The sequence below is a fragment of the Cydia strobilella genome, chromosome 17, assembly GCF_947568885.1.
Source record: "Cydia strobilella chromosome 17, ilCydStro3.1, whole genome shotgun sequence".
Classification (NCBI taxonomy): Eukaryota; Metazoa; Arthropoda; class Insecta; order Lepidoptera; family Tortricidae; genus Cydia; species Cydia strobilella.
The window spans coordinates 6,251,543-6,271,055 of record NC_086057.1 but is presented as its reverse complement, the minus strand read 5'-3'; the positions used below and the strand labels follow the sequence as shown (position 1 = coordinate 6,271,055).

General features: G+C 37.6%; 1 protein-coding gene across 1 annotated transcript in view; it reads right to left on the bottom strand.

Moving 5' to 3' along the window:
- LOC134749012 (large ribosomal subunit protein bL34m) overlaps positions 1-19,513 on the bottom strand; it is a 559,836-nt gene that overhangs the window by 128,453 nt on the left and 411,870 nt on the right. The gene's annotated exons all lie outside the window — the stretch shown is intronic.

The following is a 19,513-nucleotide window of genomic DNA, read 5'->3' as shown; positions in this document are numbered from 1 at the left end:
GATAGCTAGACAGTTGAAATTTTTACATATGATGTATTTCTGTTGCCGCTATAACAACAAATACTAAAAAGTACGGAACCGTTGGTGGGCAAATCTAACTGGCACTTGTTTTCGTTTAGTGTTTGTCGATGTACGATTGTCATATTTAAATTTTCAGTGTACACTTGCGAGCAAATCGAATTCGAATACACGACTGGTTTCTCTCTTTTCGCTTTTCTTTTCTCAAAAAAATTATCCGTATGAAAGTTGGTGTACTAGTAAACTGATATTGAAATAGAAACAAAGAAATTAAATTAATTTGTTCCTGAAATTTTTTATAATATTCCTAGAACATACCTAAAATCTACATAATTTTGTAACCGGAAGCTACAAACGAATGCCATTATTTTCATGTTCAACAATTTACTAATATTAAATTTCTATAATATGTACTTAAAAAACAATACAATACATCCAGTTCTTTGTCATATTATTCAATAGTAATTAACAGGGCCTAATGTAATAAAAGTCATTTTTTAGGTGAGAGTGCTTAGAAACACTGAGAGATACGACCTTGCTGATTGCATGCGAAATGAAGTGAAAGTTATGCGTGACATGCGCACCAATCACTAAGACAATAGTCAAGGTCATATCAAAACCAGTTCAAAACCATATATAAGAAATTGTTACACTAAAATCTACGTCACGGTCATTCTAAATGCTTTCTGTTTGCTGTTATTTAATCTGTACCAGGGTTGGACATTGCTCTTCTAAAAAGTGGTAAGTAGTCGCTCCTAATTCAAATGAAGTTCGAATACTTCGAATATACGTTCGTGACAATCAACCCCGGAAGCACGCTAGCGGCGCGAAACATTCTAGAACACTGTGGAACATTTCGAGCTCTGGAGACATTTGCAATGCTAATCCGTAAGGTGCGACGTGTTGTTCTCAGTTCGCTACTTCGGTAATGTGGCTGGCGATATGCCGCGCTGCCGCTGTCCGCTCCCGGCGCTCACTTTGCACAATTACGACTAGTGCAGTGTGCAGAGGCATGTAAATATACAAAAACTGATGGTCTTAATTTGCATCTCGCTCGCACCAATATATTAGTATGATGCGGGAAGAGACGAGTCGTGGAATGTGTGGGGTCCAATACATTCCACGACTCTTCTCTTTTCGAACAGATTAATTGAAACCCTGCGCGACCAATGACCATGGGTACAACCATTTTAAATTGATAAATAGGAAGAGATTTCTCACAATTTTATTTGGTTAGTTATACGTATCTACATAAAATATATGTTTCTAATTTGATGTAAAAAAAAATTTATCATTGCAAAATGTTCATGCTTATATCTTTGTCTCCTAATAATATCAATTTAATTTATTTTTGTTTAAATAAAGTTTGCAACCCTTTAGGTGCCTTGCTAGATCGTATCAATGGTTTGACTACTGTGCATTTGTAGGTGTCCAAATAGTAAGATTTAGGTTGTTTCGCGAGTCAAAATACCGACATGCAAACTCCAGTCGAGCAGTGATTTGTAAATTCCTTCTACATTGCATGAACTTTCTAACTATTCTGGTATGCCACAGAATTTTAAAGAATTTTGAAATTTATAGGCAACCCATATGTTTGACTGTATCAATACTTGTTGTAACTATAAGTTATGGGTTGTAAATTTCTAGTCGTTCCTTTAAGATTATCGTCGGCGCTATTTTTTACCAAGTTGGGTCATTCTGTCACGATACCTCACCATTGATTCTTATGCTGGCACCACACTTCGCCTTATTTGGCAAATATTCGTGTTGCATCTCTTTCCTTTGACATACAAAACAAAAGGGATGCAACACGAATATTTGTCAAATACAGCGAAGTGTGGTGCTGGCATTAGACAGATCACGTATGACAGTGAAACTGACATTGTAGACATGCTAGCCACTATAGTTATATCCCATTTTTCCAAATTCAAATGTCATTACCAAATTCTTAATATTAAAGTTTTTTTGTAGTAAGAGACCGACCTGTAGCTCATCTTCCATCTGTCCGGTTTTCCAGGCACTTTTCTTTCTGACCGTCAATTTTGTGATTGAAATATATTTGAATCGCCAATCCAATAACTAACTTCACATCACCTGCCGGTGTAGTTGCCCGCTTACACCATTAAAACGCACCTTTAATTTACCGGTGCTCCCCTAATCTGTCTCAATGGAAATCGTTGCAGCCTGTGGTTGCAGCGGTAAAAGCCACTCTCGGATCGCCTCGGTATGAAATATTTTTTCCTCGCTCCAAGTATTCCGAGATGACATTTTCTGCGTCACTTTTATGGAGAGGCAAGAGTGCTAAAAGGGTGTTTAAATGCCACCAGGTGGACGAGCCTGAGTGCATCCTTGCGGTGTATTAATGTAGCCCTAGCCCTATACATAGATAGCAACTTGTTCACTTAATATCTACGGACTAAGATTTTTTGTTATATTTTTACCACAAGTATTTTTAGTTGACTTAAAAAATATAAAAGGAAGTGACTTCAAAGGAAATTTGCTAGTTATCCGATTTTCATTGCATTTCACGATTTATATTGCTTTACGATGTAATAACGGGCTTTGCGCAGCCATGTTGCAAGTAGCAAAAATAATCAAATAATGGTAATTTTAAAACCAGAAGGAAATATTTATTGTATTGCGCAGCGTACTCAAAGAAAAACAAACAAAATATCACAAGAATATAAAATTATTCACGACTTTTATTATAGCAGCCTGTGCAAAAGCAACATTTGTCATATTACAACTTACTTGACCAATGTCGATTCCTTTTCTCAAATAAAACAAACTCAACGCTTGCAAAAAAAATGCATTATCTTGCGCCATAATAATAAAGGTACACCATTATATGTATTGACCTGGTATCGAGCCATTTAGTAGACATCTTAGTCGCGGCGTTATTAGTCCGTGGGTGTAACGGCAGTCGACGAACTCATGCACGAGCTTATCGAAGCTGTCTCCGGGCGCCAATAATGTAGCGAGGTAAACATGCACCGTACACCGCAGCGGCCATTCTGGCTAGTAGAAAAATGGTGTCAGATGGTATTGAGCGGTGCGGGTCGCGTAAGTGGTAGTCTACTATATTAGAGCGTCTGTGTTATGTAGTGACGTTAACCACTTCAAGTATGTCATTGTGCGGAGTCTACGTAACTAACTTATGAGTTTATTAAAGCGAAGCCACCTCATCCGGTCTATCACAAATGCGTTCCAGTGTTCAACTCCACATATTGAGTAGGCGTGATGAAGCACGCCAATATGCGTGTAAGGCGTGTGCAATATGAGTGTGCGCGTGTGGGTTCTTCTGGACCAGAAAATCACGCACATAGGGCAAAGTAGGTATATGTACGACCCTTGATGAGCGCTTTCAAATGTTGAAAACTATCTTTTTCTGCGATATTATTCGCGAAAAACTTGTTACTCACTGTCTTATACAAACTTGAAACACATATTTAGGTAACTCCCTTTAGGGATTCATTTCAAAGATAAAAAAAGATGTTTTAGTTGTTCATAACTATCAGTGTGCCACATCCAGTTAATTATTTATCTAATGTCGTTCAACACGGTCCTATGCTTTTCGGCGTGCTGTTGCGGAGTAGGTACACATATTCCACTCTACTCCACTCTTTGCTCTTTCAGCACATTTTCAAGAATATTATTTCAGAAACACATTCATTTCAGGTACCTATTTATATATTATGCTGAGTGGTGTCCATTTGTAGCCTCTATAGCAGCATCAATATTGTAATTAGTGCATGTTAGTACAAAGCTACAAGTAATTTTACGTGTTAGTGTATAAGATCTTCTTTTTTAAACTTGTATGATGCTGTATGTAGATTTGTACAATAATCGTTTTCTATTCTATTCTATTCTATTATACTGTAGAAGCAGATGACTTTGAACATTTTGAACTTTGAACTTTATTATCGAACCATTTTATAAACATTTAGCTCCGCGTTAGTCCGTGGGTGTAACGGCCGCCAACAAACTCATGAGCTTATCAAAGCAGCCCCGGGGCGTTATTGTAGCGAGTAAACAGCCATGTTCCGTTAACCATAACGGGCATTTTAAGCAGTCCTTGGTCGTCGATGCCTTTTCTTAGTTTAATCACATTTTATATATTAGCTAATATGTTACCATCACGGAGGTATCAGGGCATATTATTTATTATCATTTGCTATCGCCTGTAGTAGGTAATTAGTAATAACGCAATGAAAAATTTCGAAGGCAATTCATTATCCTTTTCATCACACTTGCTCGAAAAAGATCTTATTTCATGCAGGTATACTAAAGGACAGCGGCCTATATTGTTCCCACGGGAGTTATGGATTCTGAAAAAATAAGCTATCACTCACTCGTTCATACGAACCAAGTAGGTATACATGAGTTTTACTTGGAAAATACTGACGTTTATAATTTTTTTATTGTTTATGCTTTAAAATAAATTTAATTTCTATCTGTGAGTACCTGTAACTGGCTTTGTATTGTTACCTAAATAAGCATAATGATTTTGTAGCTGTTTGTACTCCTTAAATAATAAAATAAAATAAAAATAAAATAAAATATATCATTTGATTAATTTAATAGCCGTTTCAAATATTTTTACACAATTTTCAATCGTGGTTGAATGCCGATGGGTCTGTGCCTTCGATGCCTAACCTGCCAAAAAATTTCAAAATGGCGGACGAATGTTTGAAATGTCACTGTAAGTATATAAGAATGATTTCGCTTAAAATTTAGTTTTTTCTTCTCAAGTGTGATGAAAAACATTGTATGTAACTTCGGGGGTAAGAATATTTACACGAGTCGAGTCACGAGTTATATATACACGAGTCTTTAATTCACTCCAGCCTGCGGCTATCGTATATATATAGACTATCTCGTACGATATTTCACTTAGGTACCCCCACGTTGCACAATGTACCTACTATATTTTCAATTTTAATCGGTATCTTTGGAGAGCTAAGACTTTGAGTCATCAATTTCTCGAACATGCTTGAACTTGATATATTATGATACTATTTAATGGCCACAAATGCCTTTCCTTGCTGAATGAATGTCACCGTGTAAACATTGACTATCCTTACAGACAACTAAAGCAGAGACGCTTTCCAGATAGATTTTCGTACATCGACCCACCTGCTCCTGTTTCTATCTCTATTGCACACGCATAATTATATGTCTGTCTCGCCCATGATGCCAGTTGTCAATATCACTGTGCGAGTTTGACAGTAATATTATAATTATACGCGTGCAATAGAGATAGCAACAGGCGGGTCAACGTACGAAAATATATCTGGAAAGCGGCTCTTCTTTATACTCATCGCCAAAAAAACTTGCCGCAAACAAAAATGTTATTTCGAAAAGAACTTCTAACGTTACTAACCGGTACATTTTCGCCACAAGCGACCATAAATATCATGCTAGTACCAGTGCTAGTAGTAGTAGTGTCGTAGTAACCAAATGAAATCGGCATTGGAATCACTCCTCTCATTATGTCCCGGTGTGCGATAGAGACGAGGCGATAACCGTTAGAGTGAACAGCTATGAGTCAATTAGCGTTAGTGGGTGCGTTCAGGGGCAGGTGATTGCAATATCTTACAGAGTACGGGTGAGTAAAGGAACCCCATAAGAACGTAAATTTATTTTGTAATAAACAGAGCCCTTGGCTAAGAAAATCAGAAGCAAAAAGCGAAATTTACTGACTTTGGCGAGATTCGAACTCACGGCTCTTAGTTGACTGGATTACCGAGACTTACAGGCCAATTCGAACGTGCACTGACATCGGACCTATATTTGTAACGGTGCGTGTAACGGAACGTTACACTAATTTTTCTATTATTTCTGCCACATACAAATTCTAAATTCTAAATTCCTTATTCAAATTCAAATCTTTCTTGGAATCTTTTTAATGTTCTTTTCTATCGAAAACTCCGAACGATAAACACTTCCTTGATTTCCTGCTAAGCTGAAGTAGCTTTCTTTACGTTGTTTTTTTATATTATACCTAAATATCTAAAGTTTAGTGCAGCTTTTGTGTGTGAACATCGCTAGTTGCATAAGCTTAGAATTAAGCTTAACTTAAGCTTAATTCCAATATCGTTCTAATATCAGTTTGATATTTATCGTTGGGCTTTTGCATTTGTATCAAAAAAATGCCCGTCAGCGATGGTTCTCAATTTTATTGGCACTGTTAGCCGCTGCAAACGTAATAAAATAAAATAAGGAAATCTCTTTCCCGACGCGTACCTATTCCTTTTAAACGGTACGATTTCCAGGCACACAAATCTTGGTTAGGAACGCTAGGTTTATTTTCTGAAAAGGCCTAGAAATTTATCTAAATCCGAAAATCTGCGCATTAAAGTATGCGCTTGGACTGTTGCTGCGAAAACTGTTAGTGGGGGACTATTATTTTTAAATAAATGAGGTTTTAAATTTGTTATTTTTAAATGAAAGCATTTATGTAAAGACTGTCACTTCTGTGAGATTTACACGGGTTTGGCGTTATACGACTAGTAGCTATGCCCGCAGGCCCAACTGGGTGTAATTCGATCTGAGTCAGATCATTTCCTTTTCAGGGGTTGAATTTCAGAAATAAAACTGACAATGTTTATTTTCAGGAACAGCTTTGTAGACTCTAACTTTCGTTAAAATTGGTTTCGAAGTTTAGTCGTGAAGACGCAGCAGACAGACAGATAGACAGACAGAAGCATTTCTTGCGGAATCCTACCTAATGGACAAAGTAATTAGACTTAAGTATATATTACATTAAAAACTGTAATAGATGTCTGGCCTTCACCACTGGAGGGCTTCGTCACTTTTTCTTTAATATATGACATCTATTACAGTTTTTAATTTATATATAGTAGTGTGACTACTTAAAAAACAAATCAAAATATTTAATCAAATAATTTGATTTGTTCCCAAACTTGTTTATATATTACATTGTATAATCAAATAAAATTGTCTTACGCCCATTGTAGACGGGTATGGCTGCTATTTTAAAATGAAATGTAAAAGTTCCGGTCCGGTCAATGTGGACCACATCAAACTCGCATGTACTCGCTAAGCAATTGCAACATAACCTTGTTAATATTTTATAACTATAGGAGCGACACGCCAAACCGACGGCGAATAAATTGCAGCGTATAACTTTTACTCGCGACTGTACGCGTAAATTCAAATAAATGAGCAAGGCGGGTTAGTTACGAGGTATTTATTCTTATAAATCGGACTTTACGCGGGGGCCGTAAAGAAGAGTTTTCTGCGGCCTCTTTGCCTACAGGTAATGTGGAGCTCAATTCGACATTATAATGTAACATTACCATATCATGGCTTAATATAATATAGGTCTACTCGTACTGTCAATTGTTTTATTTTATGAACCTATTTGAAGATTTACTGCCATTAGCAAAAATCAAATTAGTATAATTACCTATATATTAAATTATTTAAGCAGATTAGGCATTTGTCTCGTTAATAAATTGCTTTAGCAGAATTAGGGAGAAAAACGCAAAATAAAAATATAGACTGATGCCAGTTTTTGCAGTATTGTAATATTGAGGTGATCTTACAAATTCAGCTCTTATGTAAACTTCGTATATATGAACACCAGCAGATTTTCAAGTGTTCAAGTAACTAGGTATATACTTGTTGAAGTGAATGGTAATTCTTCTTAGAAACGTTACAAAACATGGTAAGTATATGGCGAGTTGAAATTAAGACTTTACGAATGGAGCCTTTGCAAGTGTGTAGGTACAATTTGATGCGCTGCTGCTCGTTTCAGAGTCCAAAAGGGTAAAACATGGTTGTGGTAGATTTAGTACATAATGTAGATGCAAAAACTATTCGAATAACACTTGGTAAACTAATATGTAAAACCTTATATTAAAGGTTTTTTTTATAGGTATTTAACTGTAAAATACATTTATATATTTCGCAAAAAGTTACTGCTGTACGTGAAATGATCCATTAGGCTATAAGAACAAGGTCTAATTCGCTTTCGTAGTTAATAATAAATAAGCGAATCTAAGTATTAGATATCCGAGTGAACCCTTAACTCATTTAGGATGCAAGCGGGAAAACACATTGATACCTAAAAGTAAAGTAACTGAACGGCATTAGCTAGTTAGATATCTAAAAACATAAACATCATAGGCGCTGCCACTGGAACTGTTATATTTCATGGTTTCAATTCAACTAAATAATATAGGTATTCAAAATTGTCGAACTTCGCTATTTTAACAAGAGATTTCCCTAAATAATATTAGACCCGAACGGTTACAGTCGCGGTTCTGTGGATCGAACGGTATTATCGGACATTCAAAAAGGACCGAGGTCCCAAAAGACCCGTCACCCGTCACCCACCCGGCCGTATTCTGAAACGAAAATTCATTGCTGATGTAAAACCACTTCATTACTTTTATGACAAAAATTATTTGAGAAGGGAAAGCTCCAAGGATGCTAGATTAAAAAAGTCAGTCACACCACCACCATCTTGGTTGTAAAATCCATATTTACATATATAAAATAAATGTACATGTAAGGCCTCTAAGATGGTGCGCCCCGGGGGTAACGGTAAGTAATCTCTTGGTTTCCAAGTAATTGCTTAACGGTGCTGCCAATGTCCTGTCGTGGGGTTGAGGTTCCGCACAGGGTGTCCTCTCAATGAGGGAGAGTTTACTCGAGTGTGTGCTGGAGGGGGGCCATCGGGCCGGGCGGCTGCTGTCACGGATGGGGTTTTCGGGCCGGGCGCCTTCGGGCGCGTGAGGGCACAGGAATGTCGCTGACCTTTGTATAAAACTGCGGTCCTCGTAACTGTCTAGGCAGAGGGCCCATAATGACCTTCTGGCCGGCGCCGGCGTGGTAGCCGCGAGGATGACCACCTCTACAAAAATCGCTAAGGCAATCTGAGGGGGTGGAACCCGGGGTTTTTCCGTCTCCTCCCGGCGTGGAAGTTGTCATGAGGGGCCAGTGTGTGGTGTCGCTCCCTGCACACTGCCTTCGAGAGTGGGAGCTTCGGCTCCAGGGCCTTCGGGTCCAAGGAGGGGAGTGAGGGGACAGCCTCGGCTGTCGGCAGCAGGCGGTGTCCTTGGCCACGAGTCCGATATATCTGTCCTAGTTCCACGGCTATGTAGGCGGAACGCCTAAATACATTACTTCACGTTAAACAGGTGTTTAATTTATATGAACTAAACTGTTATTACCAATGAAATCAGTGTGACGAAAATATTGATGTTAGTGGTAACCTCGTAACTTAATCCCAACTAGCGGAAATTTTATTTTTAATACGCTAATTAATAAAAAAAGATTAGACTTGTTGCCTTGTAAAAGATTAACTTTGCAGACCCTCGTATTTTTAGGACGTAAACAAAATTTTTACAGAAGTAGTGACAAGATCGCACTTTTAAATGTGCTTTAACGAACGCAACCTAAATGTAATGGTAATAATAAATCTTCATACCTTTTCGATACCATTTTGACACGCCAGATGCATAGTTCAGAATCTTGTCCTCGGAGTAGGACAGTGATAAGCTTCCTATTGTGCTATGTTTTCGTCGTCCTTACATTGAAATTGGACCCCGAAGATTTGCGAATGGGAATTTTTATTCTTCGTTCTATGTGTGAACCTTTTGACGAAAGAAAAGTCAAATTCGCAAAATGCAATAAAGCTTTTTAATAAAATCTCAAAAACGAAACGTCAAATCTCCTAATGTTTTCCCTGATCTATTATGATGTTTAATGTTTTTGTCTGTCTAAGTTTAATATTTGACGGGACTGAACAGTGAGCACTGTGGTTAGGTTATAATACAATAGAAAGAGTTTTCAGTAGCATAATTCACTTACATATAAGGTATTACTGAAAAACGATTTTTAAACATGCAACATGTTCCATGTATAATCGGCAACATCCCGAGTCCAACGCAATAAATTCTCAAGAAATACCTCCCTGAAATGGATGCCTATCATGACCCGGATCCAGCCCGGGGTTTAGGGATATCCTGCCTAGTGTTGTTCCGTTCAGGGTATCATTGTGCAACAAAACGGCTAACAAAATATTTTTTTAGAAATAGAGGTTGTTATGTGTCCCGTCTAAAGCCTTGTACATAGTTATCGGGAATATTGCGTTGCAGACAATTATACTGCTAACGTTATAATCGGAATAGGCAGAGTACACATACCTAAACTTGGTAGAACAAAGTCATAATTATCATCTGTGAAAATTTCAAGTGTATCACGGTTCATGAGATTCAGTCTAGTGATAGACAGACGGACAGAGGAGTCTTAGTAATAGGGTCCCGTTTTTTTCCTTTGGGTACGGAACCCTAAAAATTAAGTTAAACGGTTTTATAAGAAAGTGTACCAGAAATTAGAAAATAAAAATTATTGTGCTTCCTAATCGGAGTCCCTTCCATACCATAATAGTAACCATTCAAGACGGGGGATTTTTTATTATAATAAAAATTAATGAATACTGAATAATTTTTTCACCTTACGCTCATGTGACGGTGCGAAATGGCCAAGCCACATATTTCGACTAAGGTGTAGAGTTTGTGAAGTTAGGGCTTGTAGAGTTAGAAGCTTGGCTCTACAAGATATCTGATAACTGTCAAGAGACAGTGCGAGCTTTATGGTTTCGTCTTGGCAATATTTAACATGAAAATGATTTTGGTGGGATGTACTTTTCTCAAGTCGGATTCTAAACACCACTTTTAGATACTAGTCAGTGTATTAAATATTAATCGGAAGCGTTTATTAGACTAAATTAAAAACGTGGGGCGTTAGTATTAAATATCGTAAAAAATTTATGCGTCATATATAGTCATAATTATGATGAATAAGGTGTTTCAGAATGAAACATTTTTTTGAGGTAAAACTTCTTTAGGCGCGACTAGAGGGTAACTCAGATTTCTTTTCTGACGGAAGTAACGCTCAGTAGTGACACACACACAATCGTCAAAGTGCCAACATAGCGATAAACGTCATCGTCAAAGAAGCTTTACTTCAATCACGCGTAAAGATTACACACACACACTTTTTTTTTGTTTCATTGTCAGGTGAGATTTGTATTTTTTTTTAGAGAATGCCCTAACATTTCTGTTACCTAGATAAATTTTCCAAAAACAACGCCAACGCCAGCAAATGATGTTACATTGCTGCCTCAAACAATAAATCTTTGTACATCTTAATTAAGAGAGAATGTTTTATGCTTGAAAATGCGAGCGAATTTTGAACACGAAGTTTTTTAGACATTTATTAATGACAGACCCTAGCGAAGGAAAGAACAAGTGCTACTAGCATGATCATAGCGCCTTTGCAACTACCTACTGTTGCGCACGTGGCGACTGCGGCGCCGCCCTATTGGATATTTGACCGATTAGTTATATGTCAGGTGACCGGCGTCAATAGTAGGTAACACCTTAATAGACATATCATTGGCCCCGTTTTAAAACCCTGCTGTGTCTTGTAATTGCAAAAATCTAATTTTCAATAGTTAATTTGCATTTTCAGTGCACCTATTAAAGCGCTTGTTTCAGAGAGAATTGGAAGAGAAATTAAAAACAAAACTGACTATAACAGCATGTGGAAAAGAAGAGTGAGATAGTCTGAAAGAGAGAAGTCAAACTACCCTTGTCTACAGCTACACATTCCATGCTAGTGTGTTGGGTGCGCAGTAAGCGGTGGTTCGCGGCTTATTTGATTATTTAATTGTTTGTAAACTAGAGATAGTCGCGCACAATGACTCAATATACAAAGTGGCGCTCCCAGACCAATCCAGGAACATAATAATAATAACCGGCGTATTCTTACTACGGTGATAGGTGAAAATTTATTTTGAGTTGTTATCTTACAACTCTAAATAAAATTTCACCTAGGTATGTGTGATGACCTCGTGCTCTTTGTAGATGCGGTGTCGGTATAGTCTGTGATAACCACTGTTCTGTTGTTAAGTAATATTAAAAATCGTCATGGGGTTTCGTATAAAAACGCTCATCGTTCGGCGACTGAAACGCATTTGAATCACAATAGCAAGTGATTGCGCGCTACGTGCGCAGGCTAGGCTATGGTGGTTATTTTGGATCATAATTGTTTGTGGAGTGCAGACAGTGTTCATGAAGCTAGTTTGAATTAAATAAATAAATATTTTGAGGGCAGTCTCACACAGTTCAACCTATCACCAAAGTAAGCAAAGCCGTGCTATTTAGACGAAGATACGTTGTACCTGTGCTGCGACCTACAAGAAATATGAAAATAATATAAAATATATCTACATAATAATATTATGTTACATATTATGTAACATTTAGTTACATATTTAGAATATCAAACGAAGTCACTATATTCGCAAATGTATACGTACCTACAAGTACACTCTTTGCTTAACTTTCTTTGTTTAACTTAGCTTAGCGTCTGAAAGTACCTATGTAGCAGGAAATTAATAAGGATTCTCAAGTTACTACAATCAATGTATATGTAGATATGCGTACAAAAATACCCGTAATAAATTTTAATAATAAATTTTGGACCCGGGTATGTCCTTAAACTACGTCCAAAAGAGAGGTATGGGCACTGTGAATGACATCTCGCTTTGCGTGGTAGGGCACAGGGCAGCGGATGTCATTCCAGATCTAGAGCAGAGCCCAACTGGGGAGGTACCTCCACCTTACAGAAAACCGCAGCCAAATAACACTAGACCCTACTAATAGTGTTGTGTTCCTGCCGGTGAGTAAGGTTGCCAGAGCTCGAGGGAGAGGAGTGTTAGGGTCGGCAACGCGCATGTAACTCCTCTGGAGTTGCAGGCGTACATAGGCTATGGAGACTGCTTAACATCAGGCGGGCCGTATGCTTGTTTGCCACCGACGTAGTATAAAAAAAAAATGCCAAAACCATTTCCAAAACCATTTCGGCTTCACATCTCTATTTCTACTGTTTTGTTTATCTTTGTCTTGTATTTGCTATATATGTGTTGTATTGATGTGTTGTCTGAATAAATGATTTCTATTCTAAAAGCATCCTGCTAATGATAGGATATTTTGAGGGCGTTTAATAGTTAAATTATTATTCAATATACGAGTACTTATTGTTGTTTCTACTATTCTACATTATACATATTCTCATCTCATCTGTATTTTTACATAATCAAAAAATATTTAGCATAATATATAAATCATAATACTACTGTCCGTTTATCTACATCTGAATACGAGTACGTATAATAATATCATACCTACTCGTATAATATATTATATAATATTCACGGGATGACACGATCCTTGAATTACACAAAGGGCGTTTCCCACTTACATAAACGCTTAGTTTATCAGCGACAGGACTTGGCAACTAACACTAAGGGCCTTTCTCTCCTCTTAGTTAAAGCATCGTATGAACGCCTAAAGAAGTCAGATGGCGACAGTTAGACTCCGTGGCTGGCACGTAGCCAGGAAATAGTTCCCTTGCCCTGTCCGTATCCGTACCTATATTCCATAGACTACTACCTACAGATTCAGCTTTCTATAAAGCATTTCTTAAGGCAAGGAGTTTCAGATTATACCAGCAAAAGCCGATGTATTTCGGTTTCACTTTGAAATTATTCTGGGAACGTGAATGTTGTAAGATTTTTATTCCAACCGTAATTAACCGGTTAAGCCGATGGATCTAAATAACAGCGTTGCAGGTTGTACCGGCACGATGAGAGTGTTTGAAAGAATCCAAAATAACATTGTTTTAAGTCAAAGAAATCATAACATAGTGTGATAATCTTATCATATCAGTAGGTACCGAAGTTTGCGTTTCCAGCAAACATCATACTTATGACTCCTTTAACCTAAGTCCACTTCGAGTCAAGACGAGCGCTTTAGTAGCGGTGGGAATGCCTACGAGTCCTGTATCACATCATCTATTCTGTTAGATAGCCTGCTGACGGAACATGAGTGACATTCAAATTATCATATTGATACTTTCATTAGGGCTAATCTCAGGATCTCATACTGACAATATGTTAATCTCTTGTAGTTACTTATGACCTTAGAAAGTTAATTCGCAAAATTCACGCAGGGATATTACTATGAAATCTCAAGGATAGGTTCAAGGGTGTGCAAACGAACGTCCTGCTAACGATGTAAACCATGTTGCGATTTATTAATATCTTTCAGCAAGTACACGACAACTTCGCTTCTTAAGTTCTGACGAGTTCCCTAACTCAGTTAAATAGTTGCCGATGCGATATACGTACGTGTTCTGCAATGCCACGACCCTGTTACGATATGCAATTTAGTAGATATTTCTAAACTTTACCTTTACCTATATGTTTCTTGGATAATAATAATATGTTGTTACTGTTCTTTTCCGCTACGATTATAAGACCGCCTGTTGTATTTAAACTATATATGATTTATATACTATATTTGTTCTGTAAGTATTTTCTTTTCATTATGTGATGGACAATACAAAATTTATTTTACGAGTTGCAGTTGGCGGAATGTATTTAACATTCGACTGTACTGTAATGATTATAAAGTTCTCTTTTGGGCACTATTGTGTCTGTGGCTGTTTTGTTGCCGTTGCATATATAAGTACGAGTCGGTTCGTAGATAATTGACAATATGTAAAAATTATGTTGCTACCCTTGCCTAGTCGCCCGGTGATAGAATAAGTATGGTTCAATCACTCTCAGTTTCGACCCGATTCGAACAATGATTTTAAGATATCACAAAATGTATCCGAATAACATCCGAGAAGCTGTGTTTCTCAGCTTAATAACGTTGCTTGGCATGTTAAAATTTTAAACAAGTGTGTTGTGTTTTAGAACGGCGGATTACAAGCTTTATTCCTCAGAGAAATCAGCTACGGGCCATGTAAATCTCGGGCCTACAGGTGTAAAGGTGAGGCTTCAGTTGTCCGCGAACTCGACTTAATTATTTTTAAGGTATTTTCCTACGCTACGTCTACTTGAAATGCCACCCGCGATAGTCAACGTGCTGGACGTGACGATAGGCAACTGACACGCTGCTCGCCTGTCGCCTGCCGCTGTCTGGTCTGCTTGACGGCCGACGACTGCCACGTAGCATACAAATACTATTAGATTACACTAAACTCATAGGCCATATTATCTTTGGTAATCATCTCTACTATTTACAATAGACGCTGCGGCGGGTTGCTATGTTTGAATGCCAGTCGCCGTACGCGGTTGGTGACCTTGGTCCGCTACAAACGGACTTGGCATATGGCGGGTGACCCAAACTATGCACATACCTACATTTACGAATTACATACATTTGACCGTCGTTGTTTGTTGCGGGTGGCTGACAGTCGCCCACTGCGGACGGCGTCTGGTCAAGCGATATGGCTCATATGGCGCAGTAACCACGTGGCCGCATGAGGGCAACACGGACCAATTACACAGACAGATGTAACTGTCACGTTGCGTTCATGTGTTTGGATGGGTATGTATAGGCTGCGATAAAGAGTGATGATTGGTCGTGTCAGGATAATGTATATGTTTATCAATCCTAAAAGTCCAGTAAAATTAAGTAAAGTTAAATCTTCTCCAACGTCATCCGTGTCCTTTTTCAATCCATGTCGCCTCTCAAGATTTCAATAACTCAACGCCGAGTTCTGATTTTATTTTGAATATAAAATCACTTAAATTACACTGAAATCGACTAGACGGTTATTTATGTAAAATATACCTTATTTATCAGAGCACCAAATAAGAAAATATTTCAATCGAAATGTTTAATCTAATCAAAAGAAGATGAATACTAAAAAAAGAGCGCGTGTTCGGCAAATTAAATTGAACTCTTCTTTACATATAGGTACATAGCTTTTTCTATAGCGGTCGTCGCTGGAAATTGGACCTTATTGTTTTTAAGTTTGAGTACAAGTTGGAATAAAGGCAGATATTGAAAGATCTTCGATAAACGAGGAAAATTTGTGTCGTATCGGTTTTAATTTCTTCTCGGCAGAATTAATGACTTTGCTTTGCGAGAGGGGGTAGCGTAGTCATGTGGTGCGGGGAGGTATCACTTAGTTTCAGGTAACATTGCACGTGCCACGAATGCCTTTACTCCTTCCTTTCTTCACGTAGGTACTCATTAACTTACACACATAAATACAAAATGTGGGTGGCGTCTTCCAGACACAAGTATCTTATCATTGTAATTTAAATGTAAATAACTTTCATCGCGCATTAGTTTTCAATAAATAAATAAATAAATTATTACATATCACATCCAGCGAAAGTCATCTAGACTGCACCACCGCATGGTACTCGATTGAGTTTTATAATATACACACTTATTTCACTTATGCTACATAATCGATTAGTTACTTAATCCATAAAGAAATAAGTCAAATAAGTAAGCTTTTATGCTGAATCTCACATAATTTGTTTAAAAAAAAGCGGAGATTTCAGGAACACTTTACAGGAAACAAAGGAAGCTTTCATTTTGAAAATGGAAAATTTCGATTAACATACAGAAATACTTATGAGAAATTTCCGAAATATTTTCATGTAGAAATTTCGCAATTATGGAATCACCAGTATTTTTACCGGATCGTCTAGGACTTTGCACTCTGTAGCTCCTTACTGTATAAAAAAAGCATTAGTTTTACATAACATCGTCGTACTACAGAGTGGAGAGAATATAATTATTTTCCACTTAAACTGCGAAGAAAGTCGTTAACAACTTTAGTAAGAGGAAATTGTTTTATCTACTCTATATAATTTCCTCGTGCATTCATCTCTCGATGGTACTAGAGTGGAAGTACTGAATCCACTTAAAAGCACAAATGACAGTTACCAACCGCCAAACAACATTTTCACATCGCAATTTGTTTTGGAGATACGTGAAGAATTTCACTTTAAAGTGTAACCTCTACTCTATATAATTTCCTCGTGCATTCATCTCTCGATGGTACTAGAGTGGAAGTACTGAATCCACTTAAAAGCACAAATGACAGTTACCAACCGCCAAACAACATTTTCACATCGCAATTTGTTTTGGAGATACGTGAAGAATTTCACTTTAAAGTGTAACCTAAGTGCCAAGGTATTTTCTATTTTATTAAGACCTGTATAGAGTTTGAATTCCAAAGCAAGGCTAAGAAGATATTTGCAACAAAACGTAGGAGAGTTTGACAGTTTTCCACCAAGGAACACGGGAAATGGACACTATTCGAAAATGCTTTAACTGGCGTGCAGAGATTAGATTGGAAACTTATTGGTTTATAATATAATATATTATGTGTAGCAGCAAAACGAACTTACCTATTCATTATTCTTAACAGGTTGAGACAATATAATATTGTATTAGCGTTTTATGCCTAAGCTATTTTGTGACAAAATAGTAGAAATTAAATAAAATGGAAATAATATAAATTACACGTCAAAACCATTTCTTGTAGGACGATTTTTTTTATGGCAAACGAGCTCTAAGCCTACCTACTTTTTTTGCCACTTGGATGGATTTGGACAGAAAGATTTTTGGTCACCGCTGACCACGGTTGCCACTTCGTACAAGAAAGCTGTTGGAAGGTTCCCATCAAGGTGGATTTACGATCTGGTCATCATCGCTAGAAACCGTTTCATGACAGCAGCACGCAACTGTTTGTCCTCGGGAAGACCTTGGTCTTTGGACACGTTTAGCTTTGGTGATTACCAGTTCGTATCTCTAACATAAGCGTATTACCTAATAGCATAATGTGGCGCACTGAGATTGCAATCAAAATGCTGTCGTATTTTATGCTTCTGAATACCTCTCCCTGTATTAGTTTATGCGTTGTATACTCCTAGCCGTGGCACAACGCACACCGTGCGGCTTTGCAACCTCGCCAGCAATACTAGGAAACAATTCAAGCATTCGGATCTTCAAACTGAGTTACAGTGCGCTTTCGCTCACAACTCATATTTTGTAAGCTCGATCCTGTCTTAAAGCGGGATATAAGACAGAGTCCGGGCGATTCGATTCATGTTTATGGTCCTGCATACACGATATGAAAATGGATATCAAACATTTGATGAGACTAACATTGTCCTATCGTACATTTCTAAATATTTACCTACATACTTGTATGACCAGAATGCATAAGAGTTCAAAATAGTACAGTCGGTGCCACACTAAATATCCGCTTTTATTTTATCTAAAATCAATATAATATTATCTGCAGAGGATACGTAAGAAGTTCTTACCTATGTTACTTATAATTCAGGCGCACCAGGTATTCAGTTAAAAGTAACTCGTTCGATTGTTTACCATATTCTCTCGCAATACATAGGTACTTACGGTTGGTTGGGGTTTGGGGTAGAATATGTTTAGATATTTATTTCACAGATAATTTTTATTAATTGTGGTGTTTTGTTCCTAGATTGGTGGCAAAATGCCAAAGTTAATTTTAAACGAGTATTCGATATGTAATAGTTACACTTAACTACCTCAAAAACTCATATTATCCTAAGGCTGTGGTTTTCGATCGACGAAACGTAAAACGAAGCTTCACTGAATCGATTTTAATAACGCACCACAACTCCCGCCCGTGCCCGTGCATATAACCTCTACTTTGAGGAATGACTCCACTTTGTCGACAAAGGAAATAACTCAGCAATAGACCAAGATAACTGCGCAAAAAGAGTAGGCGTATATACGCGTATGTACAAGTAGAGCCTTAAGCGCCGAGCTCAAGTCGGCATTTCAGCCTTTTGGCGGCTTACGCGAGAATTGATATGTAAAACATGGGCGCCTATCACGGTGCGACTTTGATGTCGAAGTCGAAACCACTCGTGTGTTCTAAAAGCGAAATATATTTATGAAGCGTCCTATATTGTATTAAGTGTGTTGAAACGTTTAGACGCGTGACTTTTGACGGTGTTTGGCGTAATTACAAACGCTTCGGGTGAAGACATGATCCACGTAATTGGACTTTGCTATTGTTATACTCGTTTATTTATTTATAGTTACAGATTTTGCTTTCAGACTCCACCTACATTAAACTTGTATACTTACCTAATTGAAATCGTTATTTAATAGGTAAATGGGTGCTCTATAATTGGTATTCAGCGTACTGACAACAAAATCAAATAACACGGGTTAAATCCAATTCAAGATAATGAAGCTAACTTAGTTCTTATAATTTAGTTAAAAATAGTATTGACTCAATTATTGTCTAGCCCTCGTTTGTTACTGCTAGCTTGAAACCATCGACAATAAAAGGTAATTGAATTTAATTAGGTTTTAGGTCAAGCATTTCCTCTTTAGTCGCGTAATCTTAGAATGTTGTTTTAGGCTTCAAACTGGCTATACTAGAGAGCCCTTAGGCATTTAAGTTGCCTTAGTCATTGTAAACCTTCCTTGATTCTTTTTTAATCTGCGCTCCAAAAAAAAACCGGGCCGGCCGCGAGACGGGCGAGGTCCTGTAAGGTAATTTCTATTCACAACATCAAAAGACTTCCACACGAATTGCCTCTCATCGTTTTAATTAAAATAATTGAAATGATGATAAT